Below are 20,905 nucleotides of genomic sequence, written 5' to 3' on the forward strand. Positions count from 1 at the left end.
TATTTGCAGGTTCTCCGGAATACTCAAAATTTCCGCTACCGGTTTTTCAGAACCTGTCAGAACTGGCTGAATACCACCTCTGCTATGAAGACTGTAGAACAGAGGATCTTGACTTGGAGGACTACAAATGATATTCCTAACCCATTTCAAAATATAGGCCTCACCATTTATGTTTGAGTATCACAAAGACAATTACGGCGGGATTATCCTTTTGGACATTAACAAGTGCCCCTGCTTTTTTTTAAAAGTGTTTTCTCAAGAGAGTGGTGAACAGGAAATCACATCTCTATGAAAACCTGGTTGGGGGTGGGGGGAGTAAATATTTTCACAGATATATTATTTACTCTACCGAAATGAATCTCCCCCTCCAGAAAACATAGACAAATGTGCTCCCTGCACGAGCCCACAGACCATTCTAGACCCAACTGTCAGTTGTTTGGTACTTCCTGTCAGACTGACTAAACTCTGTCATCCTTCAACCCAGTTTAAATTAACAGGTAATTTGTAAATGTCACTTTAGGTTAGGCTGCTCATTTTGTTTCTACTCTACCAATGCAAAGTCGAGGACTAATTTTTCTTGTCTTCTTTTAATAGGATTTTCATTTATAAATAGAATTATGTTCTGAAAATAAATTACAGTAAGTGATGCACGCGACTGGAAGCAACAGCACTTTCATAGAATTTCAGGCACCTACATCAGAAGAGATTAATAAAAACACTTCAAAGGCTAAATTCTATTTAAGCGTAAGACAGCTTTTGGTTAATATTTAATCTGAGTAACAGCACTTTCAGTTGAAAATATGATTTTTTAATATCTAAATTAATTTGCAAAACAAAGCCATTAATTTAGCCGGAGAGCTTTCGTCAGTGCAAAAGTTTTGACAATTTATTGGGGTGAAGTGAAGTGGGGTTAAAATACAAAACTTTATGCTGAACGGTGTAGTTTAATAAGCAACTTTGGTTTGGCCTATGTGTGGCATTTGATCAGCTACACCGCTCCGGGTCTAAACTTTTATGTTACGCATTTTTATATTGCATTAAGAGACGAATGAAAGCTTCTATTTTAGCAGAAGTCTTTTTTCATCCTGGCAATTGAGGTTCTCAGTTAGTGGGTGGTCATGAAATACACCCCACCAAACACTACTATTTTTACAGAAGTTTTAAAACCCTAAAATAGCTTATTTTTGTTTTACAAGAACTTTTTCTCCCCCTGACCTTGTTTCTGTTTGCAAATTTTATTTTATAGAGAACTTCATTGTGGCAGCTTGATGGAAATTCTATTTACTGTTTATCCACTTGAAAAATTTGGATAAATAGTATATATTTGGGAAAGCAAAAAAGCGATGTTGGGAAAGTCATAACTGGACAGTTTTCTCTATGTGTTTGAACAATTAATGAGAGCTGGTGGGAGGGAATTAAAAGGATGGATTGGAGCTATTTTTATATCTGGCGTACGGCAATAGAAATGAGTGGAAGTTTTTTCCCCCTCATTACTATTTTCTAACTAAAACAGAATGACCTGTATAATAATTAAATAAGATTGCTATAAATAGGGCTTTGTTCTTTAAAATTATGTACATTTCCTGCATAAATATAACTGGGAAAGATTTAAGCATGCAATTTGCACACAGCAGATCATTGTGTCTGGACATGCATCTAAAACTCTAGATTTAGTAAAGCTTCTTTTGTTCTTTGTTTTGGATTGACAAAATCAGGGCCTTTTAGAGAAAGTGATATCTTTCAGGTTTTTCAGCTTGGAACTGGTTAAAGTTTTGGGAATCTTTAGGGTGGAGTGGTGTTTTTTTTTTTTTTTTTTTTTTGCCTTTGTTATACTTTTATTGTAAATTAAAATGGGAAGGGATTTGTGGCCTTTTCTCTTTCCCTAATTTTGGGTAAGGGTATTCATTTACTGTTTCATCACAGGGAATATGAATTAGATCCACCCGAGAATTGCTTTTCAGACATCACAATTACAATTTGGGGTATGTATTTCTGTGATAACAGAACAGGTTAGGCAACTTAATTTGGCACCTCAGTGGCAACCAGTGGATCAGAGTCAGAACCAGAATATACAGATTTGTGATGAAATAACAAAAAATAAATTAAAAGCATTAAAATCATTTCAGGCTTCGGTTCCTTTATAGTACTATTCCATAGCAGTACTAGCTGTCATTAAGAAGACAATACAGAAAGTTATTCCAAGTAATTTTGTTAAAGTGGAAATAATAAGCTATATTTTTCCTTTTTTCCCCCTTTGTACACTCAAGAGCTTGCAACTAAAAGCGGTGCTGTGACATTTTGCAAACTGGAAGGAAGTGGCCTTGGGGGTATCAAAATATGACTTGTGAGAAGAAAGAAGCAATTGTTCTCTTCACTTTGTACAATTGTCGGATGCCTTGTAATTATGTTGTTCATTTCACAACTTGGATGCATAATTTACTTATAGTTTCATCCTGTCATATAATGCAATAAATTGCTATCCAGGATTCGGATGATAAGTGCTCTCAAATCCATACCATTTGTTGGATGGACACTGATATTACACATTTTCTATGATTATTCCGGAAAAGAAAGAATGGTAATGAAACATCCATGGTGAAATGATGTCAGCCTTGCAAGGGGAAGAAGAGGATAATTGTACTATTTGTTACACCTGCTAAGGGAACAGAATTAAAATAAATAGCCAACCACTAAAATATCAGTGTAATATCACTCCTTGTTTCCCATCTGGTCAAATTGGTTGCCTGCCCCCCCCCCCCAAATCAAAATATGTTCATTATGAATCATGCTGCATATTAGTATTTATCATTTGGATTCCCCGCAGCAACACTCCCTAACTTGACCCCCATAGAAATGTTGAAACAATTTCCATAAATGTTACGAGGGAATATGGCTGTTATAATTCAACACATCTGCTATGTTGAGAAAGGATCCTTTATCTTTAGCTATTTCATGACTTTGTCCATATGAGCCAGTTTGGTGTAATGGCGAAGGCACCAGACTAGAAACTGGGAGACCGTGAGTTCTAGTCTTAGCCTTAGACACAAAGCCAATTGGTAACCTTGGGCCAGCAACTCTCTCTCAACCCCAAGAAACAGGCAATGGGAAATCAGTTCTGAAATCACATCAAAAAAATTGCAGGGAGTTGTCCAGGCAGTCTCCAACAGTCAACAATTGCTCGAAGAGACCAACTCCTACCAAACACACACACACACGGAAGGAAGTAGAGAAGGAAGGGAGGGAGGGAGAAAAGAAAAGAAAGAGAAAACGAGGTGGTGTCTTAGCAGGTGCGAAGGATGGTAAACAAAGCATTTTAAACTATACCTTATAACCTTCCAAATGGAAGAATAATAATATAAGAATGGCCAAAAAAAAAGAATAATTATGTGAATGTATATCTACAATCTGTATGTAAGAGAATAAATGACAGTAAAAATATAAAGCATAATATAGGTAAATAATATTTGGTCATAAGTAGCTAAGTTTAAATAAATAAAGAAATGTACATAAAAATGGATAACGAATAAGGAGATTATGAATGAAAGATAGAAATGTATAGTAGGAAAAACACTAACTGCAAAGAAACCGATTCGGAACTGCGGTAGGATATACGATGGAACTTATTGTTCCTATGTTGTTTTTAAGTTATATGTTTGTTTTTGTTGATGTGCTTATGTGTTTAAAATAATAAAATAAATAAATATTAAACACACACAAACACACACACACACACACAAATAATTCACAACATTAATAATAAAACACTGGATAATGTAAGGCTTTAAAATTTGGAACTTTGAAGCTGTAGTACAAACTCTCAAGATGCATAATGTATAGTTAGTCAAAACTGCACTGGCAGATGAAAGGTCATTCATGTCCCTGTGTTTTAGTAAATTTTAATTCTGGGTGCAACATAGTTCTCTTGTTATACCTTTATTTTAATTTTGCTTCTGTCTTTTTGCTAATAAGCTGTCCAGGGTAATGCCTATCTATGTAATATGACATTAAGAACTATTTCCCAGTTTAACGTTGGCTAGGCATATCATATTTGGGCAGCAAACATTTAGACGGTGATTATATAGAAATAACAAGATAAAACTCAATTTTTTTCCCCTGCCCTCTGGTGGTATATTTTTATGTCTAGATGCGATACAGGAATTTTGCCTTTTCTCATCATTTTCCTGGGGCACAGCAGGCAATTCATATCCCTTACTCTAATAGGACTCAGAACAATGACCACTATGTGAATCTACTTAGGATCCACTCTAGGTTGATTACCAGGACCAGAGGTTTTGTCTTCAGAGATTTCAGACTCGTGCTGGAACCCATCTTCAGGGAATGCATCTCTAGCAGAAAGAATACACAAAATACCACACCCAGAAGAACCCAAAGGACACACACTGCCAGAGAGAAGTTCCCTGAGGAACTTCCCTGCCTCAGCACGAAAGCACGGAAGACAAAACCCCTGGTCCCTGCAATTAGATCCCAGATTAGATCCTGCAACATTATCCTGGGACACGGATTTTTGCCTTCATTCGTGTATTTATTTATTTGTTCGATTGCTATTTTGCTTTTAGTTTTGGTCAGCAGTATTCATATGTAAGGGTCCTCCCTCCAATTTTCCCAACAAGAATCCAGTGAAGTGGATTGAGAGAATACAATTGGCCCAAAGCCATGCAGACGTTCATGCCTAAGTTAGGAATAATACCCAACAACCAGTGGTGGGTTTCAAAAATTGTTCGAACCTACTCTGTGGGCGTGGCCTCCTTCGTGGGAGTGGCTTGCCGCCCATGTGACCGGATATGAAGATGCCGACGACACTTGTCAGAACCACCTTAAATTACCTCACACACAGCACTGGCATGCATAAGAATATGATGTAAACTTGTTTTTTAAAAGGCATCTTTGGTTTGCGATAAAACAACTTCAACACACACAATGTTCTGATTGCACCACAAATGCAGTAGTCATCCTTACGTTTCACAGAGGCACTGAGTTTTATAAATATGAGCATGATAGTGTAGAATAATCATATCCAAGGACCAGTGGGGGGTTTCAAAGAATTTTGGAACCTCTTCTGTAGGTGTGGCCTGCTTTCCGGGTCCACTGGTGGAACCTCTTCTAACCGGTTCGGTAGATTTGACGAACCGGTTCTACCGATTAGGTGCAAACTGGTAGGAACCCAACTCTGCCAACAACCTTCTGGTTTCTAGCCCAGCCTCCTGGCCACTGTGTAAGACTGGATCTCTATGTTTTGCCTTAAATTATTTGTCCCCTGGTTAGGGATGCTTAGAACCTGGTATGGAAACCAACTGACATTGCTTCCCAAAGGTTGAGCTAATGCTTACTTCTAGAAGAACAGGGGTGGGGTGTGGAGCTAATAATTGGAACTGCTGACAAAAGGAATTCAGGGTGAAATAAATGCCTGTCTACTGTCTAAGACCGTCAAAATTAAATCCAGGAAGTAGAAATTTATTACCACCTGTCCTAGAGACAAATATGTAAGATGAATGTGCAGCCCATCATTCAGAATGACATCTGAGGGAGGTTTATTGTCTGTCATCGGAGTTATTGCAAAAAGAGGAACTGAGGCAGTTGCCCTAATTCCCTCCTAGTTATTGAGAAATTGTTTAGGCAGCCTAGAGGGTCAGGAGCCTAGATCCTATGGAAATGTTTCTCTTCTATTTCAAATACCACTGAATGTTCTGCAGGGAAAGCCCCTTTCTCTTTTGAAGGATTTGGAAGAGCACCAGGAGGTTCAAATACCAGAAGGACTCCTTTAGCCTTAAATGTGGAACTGAAGAGCAGACAATCAACCAGTTTTTTTTTTTACATCTTCCTTGATTTGTGATAGCAGTAGACACCCATTGAAAGAACTGTATCATATTTTTCAAAGTAACCACATTCTCTCTCGAGATCCAAATCCTGGAGCCCAGACCAGATTTATAAGGAAAAGAAGGTAGAACACAACTTTTCCTTTTATGTCATTGTAAGCCATGTGTACCCCCACTCGGTAGTAAGACAGGTGGCATATACCGTATTTTTTGGAGTATAAGATGCACCTTTTTCCCTCAAAAAAGAGGCTGAAAATCTGGGTGCATCTTATACACTGAATACAGCAATTTTTTTCCTCCTGAAACCCCACCCCATTCACCAAAATGGCCGTGCAGAGCCTCTAGGACAGTGTTTTTCAACCTTTTTTGTGCAAAGGCACACTTTTTTCATGAAAAAACTCACGAGGCACACCACCATTAGAAAATGTTAAAAAAAATTAACTCTGTGCCTATATTGACTATATATAAAGTAATTTTCCCACGGCACACCTTACACTATGTCACGGCACACTAGTGTGCCACGGCACAGTGGTTGAAAAACACTGCTCTAGGAGGCTTTCAGAGTGCTCCTGGGAACTGGGTGAAATGAGTGAAAAAATGGACCATTTTTTGCTCAATTCCCCCCCTCCCAGCCCCCAGGAGCACTCTATAAGCCTCCTAAAGGCTATGCATGCCCTTTTTTGACAGAAAATGGCCCATTTTTGTAAAAAAATGGGCTATTTTTTGCTCATTTTTTGGGCCCACTCCCACCCCCTAGGAGCACTCTAAAAAGCCTCCTAAAGGCTATTCATGCCCTTTTTAAAAATAATAAAGGGCCATTTTCATGGAAAAAAGGACCATTTTTGGAAGGTCTGCAGAGTGCAAAAACTTTTTTTTATTTGCCTCTTCAAAATCTTGGTGCATTTTGGTGCATCTTATACTCTTAAAGTCCGAATATATTTTATGAATACACAAAAAAAATATTTAGTGGTTGTTGGTTTTAGTGCTTTTAATACTTTTATACTTATGCTTTTCTGCCATTGTAAACTGCCCAGAGTCCTCCTAGGTGGTGAGATGAGTGACATATATAAATTTAATAAATTAAAAAATAATATTTAATTATTGCTAATTTTAATACTTTTATGTTGATGCTTTTGCGTCACTTGAAGCTGCCCAGAGTTCCTTTGGTGGTAGGACGAGTGACATATAAAGGTAAAGATTTCCCCTTTCTAGTCATGTCTGAGTCTAGGGATCAGTGCTCATCTCTGTTTCTTAACTGAAAGAACCAATGTTGTCCGAAAATCTTACCGTAATGATGCGACCAGCATGTCTATACCCTGAGGTGCACAAAATGCTGTTACCTTCCTGCTGAAGTGGTGCTATTTATCTATTCACATTTGCATGCTTTCGAATAGTTGGTGAGCAGGAGTTGAGGCAAGTAATGGGAGCTCAACCTGTTGCGTGGCACTTGGGCCTCAAACCCAGACTATCAGCTTTCCAGATGATAAGATCAGGTCTTAACTGCTGAACCATTGCACCCCCCGAGTGGCATGTGGGCAATGTAATATGGACACAAACTGGATAAAGTGTCAGGAATCACATCTAAATCTGCAACATTACAAGATAGGCCTCAATGGGTTAGCCTGCTTTTGTGATAGTGGTACCCCAACCCCAACAATAAGGTTGTTCTGTCATAAATGTTCTTAATAGGTCTGTGCAATCACCTTATTCCAGACTTTTGTAGGGATTCTGTCGTGGCTTCATAAAATTGAATCATTCCACTTTGATGTCTTGAATCAAAACACTGACTTCCATACCAACTTCCATACCAAGGTGCACTGACTTCCATACCGAGGTGGTGCAGTGGTTAAATGCAGCACTGCAGGCTACTTCAACTGACTGTAGTTCTGCAGTTCAGCTGTTCAAATCTCACTGGCTCAGGGTTGACTCAGCCATCCATCCTTCCGAGGTAGGTAAAATGAGGACCCGGATTGTTGTTGTTGGGGGCAATATGCTGACTCTGTAAACCGCTTAGAGAGGGCTGAAAGCCCTATGAAGCGGTATATAAGTCTAACTGCTATTGCTATTGCTATTGATTTAGTTAGCCAATTTGATGTGGTGGACTGGGGTCTTTAGAGTTTCTTTCAGTATCCACCTCAAACCTAGGTGGTTGCTCCAATCTGGTACTCTAGAGAGGAGCTCTACCTCAGCAGTAATAACAATAAAATCTGAACATTCTCTGCCTGGAAGAAGCAGCAATGATTGAAAATGTGATTTTCCTCCTTTACAACTAACCACCATTCAAACTTTGGATCACATTGTGTTTTATGCCTCCTTCTGTCCAGTAGCATCTGGCATTTTCAAGCTACAACATCTGCATCATTTGACTTTGCAGCAAACATCAGCAGTGCTGATGATGTTACCTAGTTTGGTAATGAAATGTCTGCAAGAAAACAACCAAGGGAGCACCAAGCTCAGAGAGCCTCAAGGACTTCACATTTCAACCACGAGCTACAAATATTTCCTTCTATCAAAGACAGTGATAAAAAAAAAAGAGGACAAAAAAAAAGGAAAATGAAAGAAGGGAGGGGGGAGAAGGGAAGGAAGGAAGATATTTTATTTGGTTTATCTGGTTATTTGGCAGATTGCTCAGGTACTCTGAGCTGACCTTATTGATGAGGTCAGGAGATTATTATTTTTTGTCTTTCAAAATGGAATTAAGGGGACGCTGTGACCTGTTTGTTCCAAAAGGATTTTAGTTGCTAACTTCAAGGGGCTGCCGTTATTTATTTATGACTGATTATTGTTTTCCATTACTTTTTTATGTTTGCTTGGTTTTTTTTCCCCACTGGGTTTGAAATACAACATGCAATTTACTATGACATGCAAAATAGCTTTTAAAAATAAATATATAGAATTAATTGGCTGCACTGATTTTTATTGTATTAGGATATCAATCAAGGAATGAAGGCTTTAGGGTATGAAACCTATACCCACTTATGTACTGGTGATCTCTTTGAACATAATAATGTAATGCTAAATTCTGAGACGGCGGCTATATAAAATCCTTTGATTCAAATGGCAGAGTTAAGCACGTGCTTAAAACATACCTACTGGAATCAGTAAGACACGGAATTACCTAGCCTTAATTGGAAAATACACCTGGATTTTTTTCTAAACTGTCTTGAGTTGGAATAGAGTATAAAATAGAAGCAGAAGAGGTAAATAATATGGCTAAATGTCCCATAAAGGTTTGATCTAGGTAGCAAGCTTTTGTCCTAGATAGAAGCATGATGGCAACTAAATGTAGCATTTGTTTATTACTGTAGTATTAAGTATAGTGCACGCGGTGGCTCAGTGACTAAGATGCTGAGCTTGTTGATCAGAAAGGTCAGGAGTTTGGCGGTTCGAATCCCTAATGCCACATAATGGAGTGGGCTCCCGTTACTTGTCCCAGCTTCTGCCAACCTAGCAGTTTGAAAGCATGTAAAAATGCAAGTAGAAAAATAGGAACCACCCTTGGTAGGTAGGTAACAGCGTTCCATGCCCCTTTCGCATTTAGTCATGCCGGCCACATAACCACAGAGATGTCTTTGGACAGCGCTGGCTCTTTGGCTTTGAAACGGAGATGAGCATCACCCCCTAGAGTCGGGAACAACTAGCACATACGTGCAAGGGGGACCTTTGCCTTTACCTATTAAGTATAGTGGCAGTAGTCAAAGAGACTGAATGGGAAAAGTCATGGATTAAGCATAGGTAACAGCTTGTTAGCAGCATGGTTCACTCCATTGCTTTGGATACCACTTAGCATGATGTATACTGCCTCAAACGAAATGACCCATCATCTTTCATCAGGATGCTGCATTCTTGGCATGTTGTTTTAACATGAAGTGATATGTCAATTGACATACAATCAGTGGTGGGATACAACCGGTATGTGCCAGTACGGGCGGACCGGTGCCTGCTGGGAGCATCAGGAACTGTTCCAGTATGGTGCTCTGGAGGGCCTGCCCACCCGCCCTGGTATTTGAGCCAATCGGGGCTTCTGTGCACGCACATGGAGCGTACGGCACCTGCATGACACTCCACCGAGCAGCTGGAGCGTTGTGGGCAGTAAGTATGCATGTGCACACTGCGCATGTGCTGCACGCGTGCATGTAGTGGACACCCAGCCCTGTTGCACCATACCAGTTGCACCAGGATCCGGAACCCACCACTGCATACAATCCATGTTGCCCATGACAGGGTTGAAAGGGATTCACCATACACTCCAAACACACATTCAGGCAGCAGCTGAATGCAAAAAACTTAGTGCTTTCCCTTAGACTTCAGCAACTTTCTTGGCATCTGATGGGCTTGTTATACACACACACACTCGCGCGCGCGCGCGCGCGCACACACACACACACACACACACAAAGACTGTATATACAAATTCATACAGTGAGAAATATCTGTCTCAGATCTCACAATTGAAATATAGCTTTCCAAAAGAGAGAGAGAGAGAAAACAAAGATAGCAGCTTCAGCACATTCTGTGATTGGATGCTTACAATACTGTGGGAAGCATAATTGTTGTAACATTAAATTGACTGACGTCTTCTACTTTTCTTTCCTTTCAAGTTTTAAATTGGTTCCAGCTATTAAACCAACAGCAACTCTAGCTGCTAGCCGAATGGCTTACGAAACCCAAAACCAAGCTAAACCTTTCATAAAATTTTCAGCAAACATCCTGGTTAATGAAAGGACTATTTGTGAGGTGCTAAAACATGTATACACATCGGTATTGCCCCATTTATCAGACACGAGAGCTAATTACCTCATACACGGCTGTATTTCTTTCATCCTCTGCATTTCAATTCTCAATATTAGCACATAGGGTGGTCAAGCTGACCATTGAATACGCGGCATGAGCATGAATGCATTAAATAATTTAATGTTCAAAGAGTTTATTAAACTGCCACAATCTAATCAGCATGCGTACCTGCCTTCATTAATCTTGCACCAGTCTATGGTATTTCTCCACAGCCAACACAGAGAGTGCTAATGTTAACAAACAGGACCAGTTAATCAAGGCAAATTTACTATGAACCACATGACTGTGCATACTGCAATCTAATTACAATCAGACTTAACCTCTTCATTATCTGAAGGTGTTCCTTCCCACTGCCACAACAGGCTACAGAGAGCTGGAGCACAGCAGGCTTTGTGGGAGCCCAGGATGTGTGTCTTATAAGTCAACATTTTCAAACTTTGAGGGATGGTTGGCCTAGGCAAATTGGCATTGAAAAGGATGTCCATTCAATTCCCTGTCCTGCTACTCTTGGACCCTCTTGCTCTGCAAAGGGGCTGGGGGAGAAATAACAATGCGGTAGGAAGAGGGGGCTTATTGGAAAGATGGTCCAAAGTGAATGCTTCTAATTATAGTGTGTAAGTCAAAGGAAATGTAATTCTTGGTAAATTTCCAATTACAAGTAGGTTGCCCAAACAGAATGCAATTGAACCTGCAATATTCAGGTAATCCAGGAGAACAATAAGCTCGATAGAGATACAATTGGTATCTGTTGTGGCAGGATCCGTTGGCCACCAGGTGGCGGCAGAACATTGGATCAGAGGGAGTGTTCAGGGAAACACTTGAAGTTGTTGCAGGATGCACCCTGTCGAAGGGTTACTCGACAGAAGGAACAACTGAGTACTTACATGAGATGATTGCAAGGAATTGTTGCTCATTGTGATCCCCTCCTGCAGATAAAAGAGACTGCTGGTGCCACGCTCTGGTTGCAGAAGTCAACGTTCCGTTCCTGTTCTAGTGATTGTTCTTGTTCGCATTCACAAACCAAGAGAAGCCAACTTGGATAAGTGTTTTGAGATAAGAGAAGCCGGGTTTGCATTGTGGTGTGAGTTATAGGACTTTCTGCCGGAGCTATTATCTTTGTTTATTTGGGCTTGCAGCCAACAAGAGCTTGGACTGATTAAAGGAAACCTTTTTAGTTACGTGGCTTTTGGCTTTCATTCCTGGACGGAAAAGGGAGGTCAGAACAGGTATCCATGAATTTTACTGCTAAGGCTATTGATCCACATTGTTGAGACACTCATGTCTTGATAATCTTTTGAAAAAAGAACAACCGAATTAATGTGTTTAGCAGTAACAATAGCAATAGCACTTAGACTTACAGTATATGCCACTTTAGAGTGCTTTATAGCCCTCTCTAAGTGGTTTACAGAGTCAGTATATTGCCCCCAACAATCTCACTCCTTATTTTATCGATCTCGAAAAGTTGGCTGAATCAACCTTGAACTGCTGAGAATCAAACTGCTCAAGTGCTGGCAGCCGGCAGCCAGAAGTAGCCTGTAGTACTGCACTTTAGCCACTGTGCAACTATGGTTTAGAAAGAAACTATAGCTCCTTTCACACAAATAGACCTCAAGAGGGATAGGGTGAATATCAGAGGTGGTATTCAGCAGGTTCTGACCAGCTCTGGAGAACCAGTAGTGGAAATTTTGAGTAGTTTGGAGAACCGGTAAATATCACCTCTGACTGGCCCCATCTATTGTCTGCCTCCTGAGTCCCACTTGATCAGGAGGGAATGGGGATTTTGCAGTAACCTTCCCCTGGAGTGGGGAGGGAATGGAGATTTTACAGTATCCTTCCCCTGCCATGCCCACTAAGTCACGCCCACAGAACAGGTAGTAAAAACAATGTAATCCCACCACTGGTGCATATCCTTGCCCTCTTTTGCTTGAAAAGATCCTTGTGTCTTTAGTGAGATCTAAATAGGCCTTGTAAGTGCATTGAACATCTTACCTGAATCCTTATGTAAGCACATTATCTTTGTACATTCTATACATTTATATTATGCCTTTATTTCAGATTTTCTCAGGATGGCAATGACCAGATATAGATCTACCAAACTTCATCCAGCCTGCTGTTTTATAAGCCTTGAGATATTCTTCGGTGTACTTTGGGGCATTGTATGCTTCAGATGTAGCATACGGTATATACTCGAGTATAGGCCGGCCCGAATATAAGCCGAGGCACCTAATTTTACCACAAAAAAACTGGAAAAGTTATTGACTCGAGTATAAGCCTAGGGTGGGAAATGCAGCAGCTACCGATAAATTTCAAAAATAAAAATAGATACCAATAATGCCATTGCCCATTGAATAACATATACAGCCTGCCTGTGCCCATTAAATATACAGTAGCCATTGTAAAAATTTGCTCTGCATAACAAATTATTATCACACAATACCGGTGTATTCAATGAAATACTTCACTCACCTCATGATGCTGATGTCCCGCTGTGATGATGATGTCCCGCCTCCTATGACACACGGCACAGTGATTCCTATCATTGGATCACTGTACCAGAGGAGGTGGGACATCGCTATGTGGCTGCTTGCCATAACAAGGAGGAGGTGGGACATCGTTGCAGAGCGGCAGGAGGGGGAGGAAGGGGAATCGTAAGATAGCCCTGCATTACATTAGAACGTGAGGAGGAGGGATGGTGCGGTGCGTGCTGCGCGGCAAACTGACACAGAGGGAGGGGAAACTCAGGGGCGCTGGGCCATTCACGAGCGTCACCCAGCGGCATGGCCCCGCCCCTTTTTCTCCTCCATTTCGGGCAAATTTTTCACTGACTCGAGTATAAGCCGAGGCGGCTTTTTTCAGCTCAAAAAGTGGGCTGAAAAACTAGGCTTATACTTGAGTATATACAGTACGTGCCAGCCAGGGATTTCAATAAATGTAAATGCTGAAATATTAATCCCTGAAAACCAACCTCTGCACATATACATTGATTATCTCCACATTTTTTTTCAAAGCATGTCATCTCCTGTCTATTAATGGATGGGGGTCTTCCAGATTGTAGACAGCAATCTTTTCTTTCCCTAAAACATTTGCTAAATGCCTGAAATCTCTGCAATAAGGAGAAACATAATGGAATTGTGTATGACTCATAAATATAATTTCATTTGGAAATGTCATATAATAATCCCACATAAGGTCTTATTCATCAAAAGGGTTCTGCTGTCAAAGCCATGATGGTGCTTTTGATTATTCTGCACATTATTTACACAGAAGGGAGTCAGAAGGCACATTCCACAGATGATTCAGAAAGAAAAACAGCCCTTTAAAAGCGAGGGTGTGTCGGCTTCTGCATATATCTGTTTTGAAATGGGGGGGGGAATGAAAATCAAGTGGGCGAGAGAGATTCACATTGGACTAGAAATGTGCATGGAATAAAAAGGTCAATTGGGAAAGGATCGTTTGTTATCCAACTTGGCCTCTATATTCTGGCATGGAATCAGAGGTGGGTTCCTACCAGTTCGCACCTATTCGGTAGAACCGGTTCGTCAAATCTACCGAACCGGTTAGAAGAGGTTCCACCAGTGGACCCGGAAAGCAGGCCACACCTACAGAAGAGCTTCCAACATTTTTTGAAACCCACCACTGGTCCTTGGATATGATTATTCTACACTATCATGCTCCTATTTATAAAACTCAGTGCCTCTGTGGAAGGTAAGGATGACTACTGCGTTTGTGGTGCAATCAGAACATTGCGTGTGTTGAAGTTGTTTTAACGCAAACCAAAGATGCCTTTTAAAAAACAAGTTTACATCATATTCTTATGCATGCCAGTGCTGTGTTTGAGGTAATTTAAGGTGGTTCTGACAAGTGTCATTGGCATCTTCATATCCGGTCACATGGGCGGCAAGCCACTCCCATCCGGTCACATGGGAGGCAAGCCACTCCCATCTGGTCACATGGGCGGCAAGCCACTCCCACAAAGGAGGCCACACCCACAGAGTAGGTTCGAACAATTTTTGAAACCCACCACTGCATGGAATGTATAGTTGGTTTTATCTTAAGAAGAGTGCCAGGCAATGGCACATGTGGATGTATGCACAAAATGGAAGAGATGCTTCATTGATTGGAAAGAGTAGTGGAGAAGAAGACAAGGTGAAACTTTTTTTTTTCAAACTTAAAACATAGAATAATAGAGTTGGAAGGGACCTTGGAGGCAGGGCCGGATTTTCCTATAGGCGAACTAGGCTTCAGCCTAGGGCCTCAAGATCAAGAGGGGCCTACATTCAAATTGTTAGCAAAATTAAAATTACCCTATTCTAAAAACAGTGAACACTAAAACACTGAACCGAAAATAAGGAGAAATTCTACGCATATGACTAATAAACAAACATAAAAATGTATTGGTTAAGATCGTTCCAGCGCCGCAGCAGTTGGGGAGCCCACCCACGTTCGCGGCACCGGCGGTCGGGCGAGAGCCCACCAGTGGCCAGGCAGGTGAGGGCGAGGGGGCCGAGCTGGGCAGCTGAGCGCAGCAGGGGAGGCGGCTGGCCTCGCTGCCTTTGCTGCAGAGCAGATCCGCCCTCCGTCAGGAGGCCAGCTATATATATTGATATATATCACAGTAATGATGTATTTTATTGTCTCTCATGTAATTTACAAACTTAAAAATGGGAGGTGAAAGGGCCTCATAAGTGGAATAGCCTAGGGCCTCTTTTCATCTAAATCCGACACTGCTTGGACGTCTTCTAATTTAACCCCTGCTCAAGCAGGAGACTCTGCCATTCTGAACAAAGGGCTGTCCAGTCTCTTCCTGAAAACCTCTAGTGTTGGACCACTCACATCTTCCAAATACAGCTTCTAAGTATTCTAAAGTACAGGTAGTCCTCGATTTATGACCACAATGGGGCCCAGAATTTATGCTGCTAAATGAGAAATTTGTTCAGTGAGTTTTGCCCCATTTTACAAGTTTTCTTGCCAAGTTTATTAAGTGAATCACTGCAGTTGTTAAGTTGGTAACGTGGTTGTTAAGTGAATCTGGCTTCCCCGTTGACTTTGCTTGTCAAAAGATTGCAAAAGGTGATCACATGACCCCGGAACCCTGCAACGGTCATAAATATGAAGCAGTTGTCAAGCATTCAAATGTAAATCATGTAACCACGGGGATGCTGCAACGTTCATAAGTGTGAAAAATAGTCATAAGTTTTTTCCCCCAGTGCTGTTGTAACTTTGAACGGTCACTAAATAAACTGTTGTAAGTTGAAGACTACCTGTATTTAACTTTTTTCAGTGACCTACAAATTTGTTCAATGATTTCCAAATGGCACTGCAGTATCTTGAGATTAGTAAGTTCTTTAGATATGGCCCCAGAATCTATGTGTATATGTGCGGCAGTGACGTGCAGTCAGGAGAGGCAGAGGAGGCAGGGCCTCACCACTGTCATCATGAAAAGAAAAAAAATTAAAAGGAAAAAGGCTGAGCTAGTTGCTGCCAGAGTCACAGTGGATGACTCTGCTTAGTGCTTAACTGTTTAAAAAAGCCTCTAAAAAAGTGCCCTCTACAGGAGGAGGCAGGAGAACCACGTGCCTCATTTAGTCTGACTTTATGATCACTCCAGCAGAGTTAAGCAAGGGTTAAAAGCTGAAAAATTCCTTATGTAGATGAGGCACTTGGTTCTCTTGCCTCCTCCTGTAGAGGACACTTTTTTTTTAGAGGCTTTTCTAAACAGTTAAGCACAGTCATCCATTGGGGACTCTGGCAGCAGCTAATCCAGCCTGACCTCAGCAGCTCTTGCCTTTTTCCTTTTACATTTTTACATTTTCATCATGGCAGACAAGAGCAGAGTTGAAATCCTCTGTGTAACAGCTTGAAAAGGGTACGTGGGTCGGAGGGAGGGGGAGGAATTCAAAATTAATGTAATTTGTAAGTAATTGTATTATTGTAAGTAATTTGTGTGTGTGTGTTTTACCCGCCTCTGCTGTTGCGCGGGCTGGCACTTTTTTTATGTCGGACATAGCGGCTGGGCTTTTAGACATAGCGGCAGGACGGCTTTTGCCTCTAGCGCCGGGGCGGCAGGGAGGCTTTGGTTCCATCCAGCATTGATTCTTTGAAGCTTTCCATAGGTCCTCTCTGCTTTTAAAGTCTTCCGTTAGTCTAAGGAAGTTTTTCCTCTATGGCGGACACAGCGCCGGGGCGTCCAAAAGCTTCTATGGCAGACACAGCGCCAGGGCTTTTGGACGTCCAAAAGCCCTGCCGCTGTGTCTGCCATTAGAGGTGAGACGCGTCCCGCCTCTATGGCGGACACAGTGGCAGGGCGTCCACAAGCCTCTATGGCGGACACAGCACCGGGGCTTTTGGACATCCAAAAGCCCTGCCACTGTGTCCGCCATAGAGGCGGGACACCTATGGCGAACATAGCGCCGGAGTGGCCAAAAGCCTCTTTCTTGACAGCGGCCAAAAGCCGCTTTCTTTCTTTTTGCCTCACCAGCCATAAACCTCACCACACGTCACTGATGTGTGGGTATGTATGTATGTATTTACTACCGTTATAATTTTTATAAATAACTCAAGTCAGTGCACACACAATACTCATTCCTCCTCCTATTTTCCCCACAACAACAATCCCATGGATTAATTGAGAGAGAATGACTGGCTCAAAGTCACCCAGCCAGTTCTATGGCTAAGATGGGACAGAACATATCTGGTAAATTATGCAGAACAACCATATTGTTGGTGCTTGAAAAATGAAAACAAAAACAGTAGATTATTGTGATATTTGGCAGGAATGTAGGCCATAAATTCTTATTGCTCAAGCTCATTTAATTCCATTCTTACTTTCTAAGTTTAACATTCTAAATCTCTTTACCATATCCACCTAGCTTCTGTTCCTCCCTCCTTCCCCTTTCTTTTTAGGCATTGCCTATATATATGGCTCTATGTGTGTGTGTTTGTGTCTGTGTGTGTTCCAGCATAACTCTGGAATGCCTCGAGCAATTTTCAACCAAACCTGGTACACAGATGACCTACTCTCTGGAAACAAATATTGTGGGGGTAAGACACCCCAGAAACCCCTCAGGCTGTGTGTTCTGTTAAGATACAGCCTGTTGTGCCTTAAAATGGCTTCTACTGTACTGTCATAAAATAGCTTCTACTGTACAATGCAGTTGAGTTGCCATGGTAATGGCGTCACAGACCTCCATAAGGGGGGGTCCCTCTGGTAAGGGGGAAAATCCAACATTAGAAATTATGTTTGGTCTGGACATTTTTTTCCTCTATAAATAAATACTCAAGTAACACTGGGTTATCGGCTAGTATTACCATAAAAAATCCAATACAAGCCAAAACAAGATGAGATCTGGTCACTATATAAAGACAAAAACAAAGATGACAAAAACACATCCACCAAGGAAACACACACACACACACACACACACACACACACACACACACACACACATATATCTCAGGCCAAGGTCTGGGAGAACAATCAGATCTTCAGGGTTTTACAGAGTGCCAACAGGGTGGAAGCCACATGAATTTCAGGGAAGATCTCATTGCAAAAGGGAGACAATCTTCCTGAGTCCTAACATTACCCTATTCAATCAAAGGAACCTAGATTGTCCCAACTGTGATGACCCATAGCAGTGGGACAGAAACCATAGGAAAAAGCATGCCTAAAATAAGCTGACTTTATACTATGTAGGGCTTAATAGGAAATAAGAGCAAACTAAATCACAACTGGAAGACAAATGGCAACAAGTAGAACTCACACAGAGGAGGTGTCGCATAGGCATACCAAGACATAGACATGACTACCCACATCACTGCATTCTGGACCTCCAGGATTGGGCGGCCTATAAATCTATTAAATAAATAAATAAATAAATAAAATCAAAGTTTTTGATTGAGTTGATCTTTGAATTGATTTTCTCCTTCTAATTGATTCATATTTTAAATACGCTGCTTTAAACCTTGGTTTAAGCATAGACTGAAATTTGAGAGCCACTTTTAAACAGGAAAGTAGGATAAAAATATTTAGACAAATATTTGTTGTATCTAATATCACTAGGGGACTCACTTGGGTTTTGTGACATCCACGCTTGAAAGAAAGATTTCTGTTTAAGTATTGGTGTATTTGTGCACATATCTCCATTATTTATTTATTCAATTGTTGTCCCACTCTTCTTTTCAAAACTTCAAAGTGACAGATATCAAGTTTTTCAACTTCTAACAGACTTAGGGAATATGCAACCGGTAATTATGTAATTGCATGTCAATAACATGTAATTTGATTGACAGCAAGCACATCACTAAAGAAAGATTTGAATCTGACATTCTGATCACTACACCATCAAATTTCTTTACCTAGAACCAACATTGTTTCCAAACTCTCCTTAAAGAGAGTTAAGTTAAAAAAATGACACTATAATTAGATGGGCTCAGTTCTTTTTTTAATAATCTAAAATAAGATTTTATCAAGATTTTTAATCACTACAGATAAAATGAAGAAATAGAAACAGAAAAAAGTTTGTGAAAGAGTAAAAAAAAGTGAAAAATAACCTAAGAAAAATAAGATATCCACAGAAGCCATTTCTGATCTTTGCAGCAATTACAAACATAGCAATTACCATCTCTACCCTCCCATATTGCATATCATAGTTCCCTTCTTCCCATAAACAAACCTTTTTAATCAATAATTCCCTAAGTCAGCAGTTCATTTTTATTCATTTTCAGCAAAAAAAAAAATGTATAAAGGGTTTCCAGTCTTTTATAAAAGTAAATGTAGTTCACTTCTTAATCAAATAAGTCAATTTAGCCTTTTCTGCAAACTCAACCATCTTCATAATCCATTCTTCCATTATTGGTCATTCTATGGTTTTCCATCTTTGTAAATATGATAGCCTTACTCCAGGTACCCTATATAAAATCAATTGTCCATAAGCCTTTTCTAGTTGAGTGTATGTACGTTCTAAAGAATTAAGTTTCAGATTCATTAGAATATTAATTTTTAAACCTTTATGTATCACTAAATGCATTTGTACCCAGAATCTTTTCACTTTATCTTAAGTCAAGCAAATATGATAAAATGTCCCTTCATGTTTTTTTGCATTTCCAAATATGATTAGAAATACTTTTATACTTCTTAGACCATTTCTCTGATGTCATATACAAACAAATATACAATGTGACTAATATGTCATATACATATACAATATATATTTTACAGTATATTTGCATGCGGAAACTGAGCTTCTGGTTTCCAGTCTGCGCATATGCACCGGTCACCTGGTTTTCCAGTTTGTGGCACCCATGTGCATGTGAAGACCAGCTGGTTGGCTCGCATGCGTGTGCCAGAAACCAGAAGCTCTACTTCCCAGCACACACATGCATGCAATGGAACTACTCTTCCAGTTTCCAGCAGTCCCACATGCACGCTGGCATGCATGCCGGAACCCGGAAGAGCAACGGGCAATGGCTGGCGTGCCTGGAGAGATGGCTCTGTGTGCCACTTCCAGCACGCGTGCCATAAGCTTGCCATCCCAGAGCTAGACTAAATGAGTCTTTGGTCTGATCCAGTTGTTATCCTGATTTTTCAAAGTCAAGGTATGCCATGAAAGAGCTGCTCATAATGTGCCAAGGAAAGCATATGGTCAGCTCTACTAGATAGGCCTTATAGCAATAGCAATAGCAGTTAGACTTATATACCGCTTCATAGGGCTTTCAGCCCTCTCTAAGCGGTTTACAGAGTCAGCATATCGCCCACAACAATCTGGGTCCTGATTTTACCCACCTGGGAAGGATGGAAGGCTGAGTCAACCTTGAGCCGGTGAGATTTGAACCGCCGAACTGCAGATAGCAGTCAGCTGAAGTGGCCTGCAGTACTGCACCCTAACCACTGCGCCATCTCGGCTTATTTCAGAATACAGAGGTTATATTACACACACACACACACACACACACACACACACACACACACACACACACACAAAATTCTTGGCTCATTTTACCATACAGTCTTTTACTTGCTCTACCCCTGTTACTAATCTCAAAAAAGTTTATACATTTTAGTAATCACTTATCATTTGCACATAATTCATTTTCAAATTCCATTTTATCATATTCCATTTTATCATATTCCATTCCTGATGCTTTTTATCTATATTAAATCTTTATTTTAATTGTGAATATGAGAACCACTGAAAACTAAATCCCTCTGCAGTCAATTGTTCTCTTGATTTCATCTTAAGCTCCCCATTTTCCTGTCTAGCAAGCCTTTATATATTAAC

This window comes from Thamnophis sirtalis, unplaced genomic scaffold (genome assembly GCF_051295495.1).
Source record: "Thamnophis sirtalis isolate CommonGarterSnake01/CBP01778 unplaced genomic scaffold, rThaSir2_p1.2 scaffold_7, whole genome shotgun sequence".
Lineage (NCBI taxonomy): Eukaryota > Metazoa > Chordata > Lepidosauria > Squamata > Natricidae > Thamnophis > Thamnophis sirtalis.